General features: G+C 37.6%; 1 protein-coding gene across 2 annotated transcripts in view; it reads right to left on the bottom strand.

Moving 5' to 3' along the window:
- Positions 1 to 13,281, bottom strand: part of B4GALNT1 (beta-1,4-N-acetyl-galactosaminyltransferase 1) — a 63,846-nt gene that overhangs the window by 49,985 nt on the left and 580 nt on the right. The window lies entirely within an intron of this gene.

The raw sequence follows: 13,281 nt of genomic DNA, 5'->3' as shown, positions 1-13,281 counted from the left end.
TATCTTTCTCTCTCTCTCTCTCTCTCTCTCTATATATATACACACACACACTCATATACACAATACAGCCTGTATCGATCGAACGTTCGCTCATCGCGCATGCTCAGAACATGCACAATCACTGAATGACCGTACACACGATAGATGGTCAACGATCGTCGTCCAATCCGATCCGCCAGTCCGGTCGTTCATTTCCAAGGACTATCCTCGTTCGTCGGCGTCGTTGGTTACTTTTTTTACGAACGATTTTTGGCCAATTGGTCGTTCGTTCGTCGTTCATTTCCAACAATAAAAATTGGAAGTGTTTACGCAGCTTTACTTCATAGATTAATTTCATCAACTGTCAAACTGAAAACTAAACATACAAATGACATGGCAGTTGGCTGTTCGGATGCAACATGACCATTGATAACCTGAGCGTGCAAGTTTCTTCAGATGGCATGGAGAGTGTAGACATATCTGGTGCCAAACCTAATCTGGCAAATCAGTTGCGGTTGGCTACAAAAATCATGATGGCTAATTGATTCTCTTAACAATAACTGGCAATGGGGATCTGCTGGTATAAGTTGATCTTTGGATTGGTTGAAAATGACCAGATCGTGAACTGTTGTTTACATCTGTGCAAATGTACTATCACATACTGATCCGTTTCATTGGTTTTATTTAAACACATTTATTTCATATAAGGTTATGTAACAACTGTGTTGTTTTAATAATTTGCAAATATTGTGGACCATACAGCATTTAGTTTAGGGCTCATTCAGATGTGCAGTGTAAAACCGTGTGGTTAGTCACTCATAAGTGAGTTCCAAACTGCTGCCATGCACAAAGGAGCAACAAAATGAACTATGGGTCAACGTGTTTGCATGTGCTGACCCAGTGTTTGCAGTGATGGAGAGGAGGAAAAGCAACTGTGCTACATAAGGCAACATTTCACTTCCAGGAACACCGCCGTATCCTACTGCAACTATGTGTACAAATTGGTTCCCAACGGCTTCCATTCGGTTGAATGGTAGAGGTTGAGAGCGTGGCGGAGGCTCCATAGCTATGTGGCAAACCATCTGGAATATGGCTGTCTCTCATTTGCAACCCCTATTTAATGTACAGTGCTGCATAATATGTTGGTGCTATATAAATCCTTTTTATTAAAAATATTAATAATAATTGCTGTCTATGACCTAATGGCTCTCACTACCTGTCCAGGTAAAATTTCGGAAACTCTTGTTATTTATGGGTAAAATACTACTTATCCAGGGTTAGTCGCACAAGTATTTTTAAGCCTTTGCCAGTAGAACCAATTCAAGTTTATGGAGAGGGCCAGGGGTGGCACACTATCTCTGAATGCTGCATGTAGACCTTGATTTATTAAAGCTCTCCAATGCTGGAGAGGATACACTTTCATCAGGGAAGCTGGGTGATCCAGCAAACCTAGATTGGATTTCTTAAACGTAATTTGCTATTTGTTGGCAAATGTTTTCAATCCTGCTCCAGACCCTTTCCAGGTTTGCTGAATCACCCAGCTTCACTGATGAAAGTGTATTTTCTCCAGTCTTGGAGAGCTTTATTAAATCAGGCCCGTAGTGTCTAAAAAACACATGGCAAAGCTGCTGTATCCTACTGCCCTTCAAATAAAAAATAATAAACCATTCAGTCCAACGTTAACTCATTTTTGCAAGTGGTTTTGAGTTGTTGTACTATTTGCAAAAAAAGCAAAAAAAACAAGTCTGAACTTATCTGGTAAATTGTAACTACAGTAGACTTCCCTGACTTGGTCCTACTGTCTGTCAAGGAAGGCCATATTACAGGAGGGGGCTTTAAAAGAAACAGTTTTATCATCCAAAATGATGTATTTACTATTACAAGACTTATACAAGTGGGTTACTATCAAACAAATATCATTCCTTGATGAGGACACGGTGATCTTAGGCAAATTCATTCAACTTCCATCAGCAACTTTGATTCAAGACTTGGAAGGAGTTCAGGATTAAACTTTGAACTTAAAAAGCCAGCCTGTGCCATTCCGACATACGTTCGCAGCATGAACGAACAAAATAAACACTTAAAGTTTAGCAAACCTGTGCATCTTTAAAAACTAATTGCACAACCCCACTAATATAAACAGTTCTTGCTTTTTCAGGAATTAAAAAGGGCCTTTTAAAAAAAGGGAACGCTTTATAGCCAATTTTACTGCGCCAGACATATCAGAAGCATGAATGCACAGTGTGGATTGAAACTCAAGGAGATGACACAGGGCATTCCCCTTGCAGTGTTATTCTCTAAAGCTGCTAAAAAAGTAAGATAGTGTGATTTAAAGCTAATGCATTAAAATTGACACACATTTCTTCTTTTGTAAATGTTTTTGTTGGCATCATTGTAAGCTTTTCAGCATATAGGTGTGTCCCTCTGCTGACACTGCAGGTTTACTAGATTAGTATTTAGATTAGCTCTTCAAAAAATTTATGATTCATGATTGACTTTCTCTCCTGTATGTCAACAAAGCAAGACTGTTATTGCTCAGAAATTATGCTAGGATTTTATTTAAACTGCATTTTTTGAGTATCATAGTTGCAGGGGATGGTTAAGCACAGTTTAATCATCTAATACATAGTTTATGTTTGATGGCATTTTTAAAGTGTTTTACAAACTTTCCATACATTCGCTATATGTCATGCCCAGTGATATGGAAGCCATGAGTGCCGTAAGCATCATTTCAAACTTTTTACATTTTTTGGTGTATTACTAGTAGGTGATTTAGAAGTGAGGGTCCACATTGTGTAAGCAACACTAATCATTGCAGTCCCTATTCATTCCCTATGGGACTTCCGAGCCTCCCCAAGTGGCAGCTTTCCTGCCATGAAGAATTGGTAAATGCACCGCAACCTCACTGCCAGTGTGAAATAACTCCAAGAGTAAAATGTAATTTAAATAAAAAATCAGGGCTAAGCCAAGGCATAGGCAGAATTGACGGCACCTGGGCCACTTCAGCAGGCAGGGGATGCTGTTGAAGAAATACACAACTTATGGGGTAGGGTAGCACTCTTGGGACTTTTTGCCTTGGGTGCCCAAGGCTCTTGACTGCCATTGCATGACAATACAAAAGTACACAGCCCTTTTTGGCCAAGGTATACCTAGAAGATTTGAGGAGTATTTGCCAGTACAAACCTGAGCTGGTTTAATACTAAATCTAATAAACAAACAGGCTAAGTTAGGTTTAGTTATTGAAAACAGCAATACCTGACGTACACACCTGATTTAAATGAACAGACGCACAGGAGGGGCAAACACATTTTAAAGAGGTAAGAGTATTTTATCCAATTGGGACACGTTTTAGTGGCAGCTCAGTAAAAATATTTACTGTTGAATTTCAAGGATGGGAAGTGAAGGGAATTTGTGACACTGTCATTTTCATATTGGTGTCAGCTATTTTTTATGTTTCTTTAATTGTAACATAAACACATGTGTTTCATAGCCATAAAAACAGTGATGTAGGTACAAGGTTGCAAAATTTCATTATTATTGCTGTCCTTATCTTTTATACCATCCTGTCCCTTTCCCCCATATTTCCCAATCCATGATGACCAATCTTGCAGAAGTCATTTGCAGAGCTAAGAATCGCTTTCATTGAGCCCATTCAGACTACAGCAAGAAAACATGTTCATTAATGTCATTCATCATCAGTGTACCATAATATATAAAAATGCATTTTGTAACACAATCCACAGATGATTTCTGTCAGCCTATGCTGGCAAGGTACACTGGGGTGCCAATCAAAATGATTAGCATTGTAACACATATTGATAGCGCATTAATGCATGTCACTGCAATGCATTAGTGTTTTATGTTGCTCTTAATATTTTTCAAGGATTTTACTAGGTAGAGTGTCAAATGCAGCTGGTGATTTGTAGCTGCATAGGCAAGCATTGCAACCAACTACAGCAGCAACTCTGTACATACTGAAGCTACAAATACAGAACTGAAACAACTCTGCTACAAACTAGTATGACACAACATAACAGAGATTGATCACCAATCATATAGACAATGATGATTATATTTAGGCTACTGAATTATTAGCTAACTAAGCTACCTGAACACTCACCCTAATCCTTAAAAAATAACACTTTAAAATCTAATACTAAACTTCTAACCTGCCCCTTAAAATATAAATTCCCCCAAATCCTAAAATTTTACTTAAAGCAACATAAACCCCCCTCCCTCCACCCCATTCACTCATTGGCACCTTTGCCAGGTCTTCTTCCAGGTCCAAGTCATTGTTACTCTGTATCCTCTATGACCTTTTACTAAACTGCCCACTAACACAACCTATAGATAAAGCCCCCATGTCATAATCACTTCTTTGAACATAAATGAGGCCACACTATGGTCTACATTGTATTGTAATCAATGATAAAATAACAATAACATGTAGTTAGGTTAATTGACTTCGACCCCCAAAAAATTTAGCTTAGACTGTATTAAAGACGTATGACTATGGTATATCAGATTGTGAGCTCCTTTGAGGGACAGCTAGTCACATGACTATGGACTTTGTACAGCGCTGTGTAATATGTTAGCTCTATAAAAATACTGTGTAATAATAATAATCATAAGAATAAAATGCAGTTTGATGAGTGGAGCCTGCCTAGTCTATGTATACCGTAGATGTTCTGCTTTTTTTATTTTTATAACTTTTTAGTTTAAAAAAAGAAATCAAAGTGAACCTATGCCCTAAATTAATCTGTAACACTATTTAACCCCTATTAGATTATATTCACCAAATTCTGTGGTTGGAGCTTTTATCCTTTTATCCTTATGAGAAGACCACACAGTCCTGGCAGTTAAATCTTACTGCCAGAAGGAACTGATCTGGTGGTATGAAGTAGGGATTTTGGCCAATATTTGAAGCAAACCAAAATGAAAGGCAATCTGTAGCTCCCATACCACTACTTGCCAAGTGGCCATTAAACCTCGCCATATACTTCTTTTTTTCTTTATTTTCGCCCATTTAGACATTCATGCTTTGACATTTTTTATAGGTAATGAATGAAAGTTATATGAAAGAGAAGAAATCATGAAAGAAAGAGGCAAGTCCAAACAAGGTCAATAAAGAATGCTAGACCTTTATGTAGCATGGAAAAATACTTTTGGCATAATGGAATCATTTACTTTAAGAAGTCTCAACTGAACAGTGAAGTGAGGTTGCTTGTGTATATAATTCTTGTACCTCGTTGCATATACATATATGCTATACAGGTATACTATGCCTATACAAAAAAAAAGTATGAAATGGCTGATGGCCTTGGAATTAGTGCCACCCCACAGTTCTGTGTCTGTACCACAATCCCCTTGTCTTCCATTTCTTTTCATGCATCTTGCCTTGTCACTTACACAATCTGACTCGGCTCAGAGCTACGGTAATTTGGTATTAGCACACAGCAGTTTGTAGAGTAATAACAAGGGTCTTGAGCTGACAAATCTACATTAAAATACTGCATTAATAAAATGTAACCAAATTTAGTGAATATCCCAAGATTTTATTATGGTGTGTCATAGGACTCCCAATACAGAAAAAAGTACGGTAACCTTGGCCAGTTCAAGTCTGCTGGTGTATGAGATAGGCATGTTTTATACAATGGCTTGGGATGGATTGTAACCTTCCTGATATGCTTAACTACGAAAAATTCAACATAGGCAGGGAAGCTAAATGCTTAAAGTTCAGATGATCCAAGACCCATATTGTAGATGTGTCCACAAGACTGGTAAGGTAAAAACAACAGCAACATTATCACACCAGTCTGGAGGAAAAACCAGCCAAAGTGTCTGCAATTATCTAAAAAAAACCCTATAAGCTTGTTCAAGACACTGAAAGAAAAGTTTAATGTAACTTTTTATGATGTCATTTACATACAGACACATTTACAGTGCATTGCAATAGCATATTAGATGCATACAGTATAAGCTAACTTTGTTATTATAAACACTTTACAAATAGATTATCTTATGAATTTATTATCACTTATCTTATCTGCATTATTTATCAGTAACGGTTGTTGGAAACATGCAGACGTTTTCATTCTTGACAATACCGTAATTTCACTATAAATGCACTGCTGTAGGATAAAGCCTATAGGTTGTGTACTGTACAGATGCAGCGTCTCATGTCTAGGTAAATATATTTGGCCAAAATAGATGTTAGCAAGCCTATCCTACATAGCTATCATGCTGATGCTTTAAAGTGCATGTGACGCCAAACAGCAAACTTTCCCTATTTTAACTTTTGTAGTCTTTAAATACAGTTTTTGAAAATGTTTTTGTATTTCAAGGGGTGAGGTTACCTAATCTTATCATTATTCTCCTTCATTATATATAAGAGTGAGTATTTTAATCCCAGGACAGGAAGGCTGCATACACATGTGCAATTTTCATCGCTGGAAACACTTTTTCATGATCAAAGCATGACAGATGAATATAAGAGCACTGTGCACACAGTTACTGTTCTATGAAGAGGGAGGGGGAGGAAGCGACAGCTCCAGCGACACCCCGCTGTGTTCTCCTCTTTTGATTTGTATAACGATCCTTCCCCCTCGGTCGTTCATGGCTCTGTTAGGATGGATCCATGAATGAAGTCGGAGGCCTCTATACACGCCAGATTCTCACCCTAGAAGAGCATGACCATTAATATCCGAGAATCATATGACGTGTGTACATCATCACCTTACTGGAAAAAACACTGGGAAAAATAAAACAAAAAAAGGAAAAATAAATGCTGCAATCACATCTAGGGACATAAGTGACATTTTTTACATTATCACATAAGTGATAAGTGACATTTTTTACATTAAAATTACATGTTCTGTTTTTAGTTTTAAATCTGAGTCATTGATTTATATATACATTTTAACAAGGAACAAGAATTTTTAGAAACATTAAAGTGGAACTATTGTTAAGTTTATTTTATTGTGGCAGATATTAAGTCTGATTTACTAAAGGGCATATGCACACTCAGGTCTATGGATTGTACAAATTTGCCTAAGTTTGAAGCTTGCTTAAAGCCTAAAGCTACGTACACACTTCCAATAATTATCGTTGGTAAACGAACGACGAACGATCCTGCACGATATCGGCGAACGATCGTATAGCACCGATCCTGTACATGCAGATAACGACACGATCGTTCGCAGATATTGTACACACAATAGATGCGATCGTTTGAGCGATACAGGAAGTGACGTGCACGACAGGAAGTGAACGAACGTTCGTTCATCACGCATGCTCAGACCATGGACGATCAATGAACGACCGTACACACGATAGATGGTAAACGATCGTCGTCCAATCCGATCCGCCGGTCCGGTCGTTCATTTCCAGCGACTATTCTCGTTCGTCGGCGGTTACTTTTTTTATGAACGATTTTTGACCAATCGATCGTTCGTTCGTCGTTCATTTCCAACGATAAAAATTGGAAGTGTGTACGCAGCTTAACTGCTGCTAGAATTGTTAACAGTGTATACAGTATAGAAATAAAGCAGAATTAAGTGTGTAGGAGAAAAAAAGAATGTGAAAACATACATATGTATACTCACAATTCAACCCAACCACCACCCCCGCTCCGGCGTATGGTCTCTTTTTACAAAGAGAAGTGTTCTACGCTCTTCTTTATTCCCATGACAAGTGTATAGAATACATACCCCTATCTCTCGGGATTCCAATGATAAATATCTATATGGCTGCACATAGGAAGGATCTGCATACTGTTTAGCTTGAACCATGCATATTTTAATACCCAGCAAACTGGTCACATTACATATATTTTTAATATGTTTCAAGGGTGAAATACTGAGATGTGCATTCCATAATCAGAACAAAAGAAACAAAAACACTTCACCGAGAGATTCAACAAAATATATACATTTATTCAGGGTTTAGGATAGGACTGTTCAGTCCATGTACAGTCCGCAGTATATTTCCTAATGATATAAATACAACCCCCATCTACATCCAGCATAGTGCTACACAGTCTGAAATTAGCAAAGGACAAATATATATATAGATATCTAAATTTTGCTTAAGCTTTTATTAACCAAGAAAATATCTGAGATAAAAATACTACACGAAAAGGGCAGATTAGCGGGTCAGTTAATGGAGGATAACGACTTAGGAACTAAACTGGGGACAGATGAATATTTTATGATAAATACTGAGTCTGACACACATGGTAATAGCACATGTAAAGATTTGTTGTCAAGCCCTTTCACACCCATCCAGTACTGGGTGCTCATACGCATATCAATTTATTTTCAATTATTATCACACTTTAGAATTGAGATTTTCTTGGTTTAGGAGCACTATAAAATGCACAAAAGTCTTCTGTACATACACATGTGTAAATTGAATATTTACTTCGATGGGCCTGTTTAGCACAGATGCCCATAAAGCCTATTTTTAGAAAAATATAATGTGCTGCAGATGGTAGAAGGTTTATATTTGAAATACATTTTATTGTAGTAAATTCATTTTTATAGCAGGAGCAAATCTCAACCCAAGGACAAAACTGTAACATTTTACAGCATGCCAGACCTTAGAAGAAGTAGCTACACGTTTTCTTTATTTTTAGACTTTTTTCGCTTTAATTTTCCTTGCAATCCTACCAGTAGGACAATTTCTGTCTTAAGCTAGGTACACACCTCCAATAATTAGCGTTAGAAAACAAACGATTACGACTGATTAACAATTATGCCCGATTATATTTGAACGTATTTTGCACAATTCTGTACATGCTGTAATGATACGATCGTTCAAATATAATCCACCAATAGTGTACACGCGCTAGATACAATCGCTTGAACGATGCAGGGAGTGACATGTAAAGAAGAAAGTGTATTGCAGAAACATTCACAATCACTGAACGACCGTACATAGTGAACGATCGTTGGCTAATCAGATCTGCCATGCCGGTCGTTCATTTCCAACGACAATCCTCGTTCATCGGCGTTATTGGTCAACAATTTTTGGCCTATCGGTTGTTTGGCGGTTGGTCGTCTCCAACGATAATTATTGGACGTGTGTACGCAGCTTAAGGGTAACAGCACTCATTCATCTATAGGGAAGCAGCATTTTCACCTTTAAAAAACAGAAGTCTTCTAGGACTACAGAATATCATCTCTACATGCATGAATTTTTACAGGAGAACATTTCTTTGTACTTACACAGATAGCCTAATATTAGTATCTAATAGTATATTTAACAGACCAAAATGAGGCAAAAAAATAAAGATAGCCCAAAGCCCGCTATCATGCAGGGTCCACTGTTAGCGGGTAGTTACTTCTGCCTGAATAGCAACATTTGACAGTCAGCAAGCTGTCCTCTGCCTTAAATTTGTGGAGCTAAGTAATACATAGGCTTTATCATAGGCTTAGATGGTAGGACAGAAGAAAATGAGTTTATTCTTACTTGTCAGGGGTAGAAGAAGAAGATTTTTTATATATACTTTTTCTAAACTTTATAGCATGGGCTTTATTGATTGCTAATGATATCTTTATTAGAAACACAAAGATTATAAATAAATATTCCCCTAAAATGCAGACAATAAAGCAGATTTCCAACTTTGGTGCTTCCCTCTGTCCCTGTGCAAGGGATGATAGGAAGTTCTAAATGAAGAAGAATACTTTTACACCCCACAGCTGCCAATGTTCTCCTTCTGCTTGGCAATACCAGGCCCATGCACTGGTCTAACCACTGACACCATTCTTTGCACCGTACAGGTTGATGATGTGACCCGCAGTATTAGAAGGGTCAGGCAGCTGCAGGAGTGGAGGATCAGGTATAAGGTAAGAATTACTCCCTAGACAGAACAAGTTATTAACTCCTATGTGGAGAGGGGAGCCCACTGCCAGGGAAAAAAGGGTTCGGCTTTAATAATTTCTAGCCATAGATGATTATTATTAATATTATTCATAATATTAAACAGGATTTAAATAGCGCCAACATATTGCACAGCGCTGTACATTAAATAGGGGTTGCAAATGACAGAGGAGGAGGAATAGGACGAGGAAGACCATTCCAGAGAGTTGGGGCAGCTCTAAAAAAGTCTTGGAGCCGTGATGAGGTTATGAGTGAGATATGCTGAAGTTACCAGTTAAAGGAAGCCGTGGTATCCATTTGGGAAAAAAAAGAACACTAGTGACATCACAGAGATTATGCCATGGCAGTCCCTTAGGACCACTGGCTGCTATAATTATGCTTGTCACAAAGGAGCTCATACACAATAGGTGTGTGGTCCCTGTGGTTTTACAGACATGATTTCATTATAGGAGGCTATGATTTTGGTATTTTTATTAAATTCCAGTAAATATACTTAGCTCAAGGTATATTCAGTACGTCTGCAGCAAAAGTTACAACATACCATCTAAAATAATCTGTGGTTAGAGAAATTTAGAGAAAGCTGAATGCACATGTGTAATACACATTTCTGAAACAACTTCCAGATTTGTATTCTTGTCCAGCAAAATTTGTCATTAATATACCAGCCTGGAGGGGACACAGCTTCATGAGTTAAAGAATGCAGCGGTGTGAAGGAACAGTAAAGGAAATACACTGACGGTATGGACTCCTAGTGTCAGTATAGGGACCGAATGATGGCAGGCCTGCCCCTCCCTCTTACAGTCTGAGCAAACAGGGCGGCACCATAAGAAGATAATAACATGGAACAATTAGCTCCTCTGCAAGCTATACAGAAAACACATGTTTATTGAGGAAATAAACAACTGAAATAAATGCAGATGTAAAACACGCCTGGAGATCATCTTTTTCAATAATATCAACATTGACAAAGTCAATATTGTCAACTATAGAAAAGAAAAGATGAAAAGTAACAGCATAAAAATATAAAAATGGTCATACATATTACAACCCCATTGTACAATCTCCTATGCAATATAGAGGCCTTCACTTTATAAAGCTAGCCATACACAAATAGTTTTTTGGGTTTTCAATCAGATCAGTTTGTTTGCTATAAATGTTTTAAAAATCAATCGGTCGCACTGCAACACAATGCAATCAATGCATGGTTAAAAGTATTGATTCTTTGTAATCTTAATGCAAATTGATCTCTCTTCTCTCTTATGTGTTAAGCTATGTACACAAGCTACATAATTCTTGAAATTCATGGCTGTTCATCTGTGTACAGTGATCTCTTAAAACCAATGTGATCGCTAAATGACCGACTGCTGTCATTTCCTACGGAGGAGGATGTATTGAGGTGCCTCCAGCTCGTCTTTCCCTCCTCTCAGGGTGTCAGCCCTCATTTGTTTTAATGTTGCTAGAAATGATCATGAAAGATCGTTTTCTGTGACAATCATCTGACGTCATAATTCATGAGATGAAAGGCAACGAGAACTGTGTAATCTCCAGCCATAACAGACAACGGATGATATCATTCTTTTATAGGCAAATAATAAATGGAAGTTTAGTGTAAGATCCTTTGTCAGTCTATTCATTAACGTTTAATGTGTCACAGCACTGGCCCAGTACTGAAATAGTTAATCCGTTAAAATTAACTAATCCAATAGAATGTAAACACTAATTTATTAAAACAAAGGGAACATTGAACTGAGGGCTGAGCGGAGCCAAAAATATATATCATAACTATCTGCATCAGGTGTGCGGTCACAGATATAACATGAATACTACAGGGCATTGTATTCTATTGGGAATATTCTGGGATTCACATAACATCTGCCCCCCCCCCCCCCCCTATATTCACCATATATTGTGACCACGATTTTCACTTTCACTCCTGCTCATGTGCTATATTCATCATACATCACAGTCTAAACAGTTACCAGTACTATAAATATTTCATTGTTTAGTGCAAGTATTATGTGTACTATACGTTATATGTAACACTATAGATATTGATTTAAATATATAAATAAACATATACTACAATATAATAGTATTCATACAATAAAATATAACATTGATATAATATAATAAAATACAATAAAGTTCCTTATACATAAATCCATTGAACTATAGAAAGTAGGTTACCCCTTCTCACCATTCCACATTTTTGCACAATCATTGTGTAACCTTTTCCTATCACCAGTCTTGTGATTTAATGAACACTTATAAATCTAGGTAACACGTTTTAGCAAACTATTATGTGTTTGTAGACCTTATCACTGCCATCAGCCTCATTGATCTGCTAACCTTTACATACCAGCCACACATTACACAAATAGCTTCATACAGAATATCTATATATTTATATATTATAATATATATATATATATATATATATATATATATATCCCCATATACCTCCACGCATCCAGACAGAAGGTATATATTTCCTTATGTTTTTCTTTCCTTTTTTGCTTTGATTAGGGTTGGGAAGGGTTAATTGATCCAAAACCACTAACCATACCGGCTTACCTTTATTTAATACCTCATTTCAATACACAGCATCCAATGTCCAGCCCTTTTTTTCCATTCTTTTTGCAGCTTTGAATGGGGTTAATAACTTTAGTTTTATGATTCACAGAACACGTAACTTTTGTTGTGTTTGCTTAATGTAGGTACCTTGCCTCTTATTGAAGCAAACGATTACATATACGTGTATGATTTATCACTGACATCAGCCTCATTGATCCAAGAGCATGCTAACCCCCAGACACAATGCTCCTGATTTATAAAGCTCACCAAGACTGGAGAAGAGGTGAACATGAGTGAACCTGGCTGATACAGCAAACCTGGAATGGATCTGGTCAAGGACTGGCTTGGGACCCACCTGCTGAACTGACTTGTATTGGCTATAAGGGAGGTCTGGGGTCCTGTGCAATGACACACTACACATCTTCCTATGCCTCCTATATATATAGCAGTGTTTCTCAATCGGGGTTCCCATAGAATTTCTGGGGTTCCTTGAGCAATGTGTAAATGGCAGGTCAGTATAACTAACAGCAGTGATCTCTTTGCCTGTCTGAAAGGCTGACATTCTTCCCACTGGCCATCACACTAATGTACAGTGATCTGTGGATATAGTAATTATAGGAGGGGTTCTCTGAATACATGACGGTTATGTACAGGGTTCCCCCATGGTATAAAGGTGAATCCTTGGTGTAACTTGCAATAAACATTCATCCTTCTTTTCCCTTAGCTTTGAATAGGTTGGCAATGGGAAATCCCCCCATTCAGTGTCATTGGAACAGAAAACAAAGAATAAACATTTATTACATTAGATGAGAGATCCATGGTGGATGCCTGTTCCTAGGGGGGGGG

The sequence above is a fragment of the Pyxicephalus adspersus genome, chromosome 1, assembly GCF_032062135.1.
Source record: "Pyxicephalus adspersus chromosome 1, UCB_Pads_2.0, whole genome shotgun sequence".
Taxonomy (NCBI): Eukaryota; Metazoa; Chordata; class Amphibia; order Anura; family Pyxicephalidae; genus Pyxicephalus; species Pyxicephalus adspersus.
Note: the sequence above shows the minus strand (reverse complement) of the source record. Positions and strands in the feature narration are given on the sequence as shown.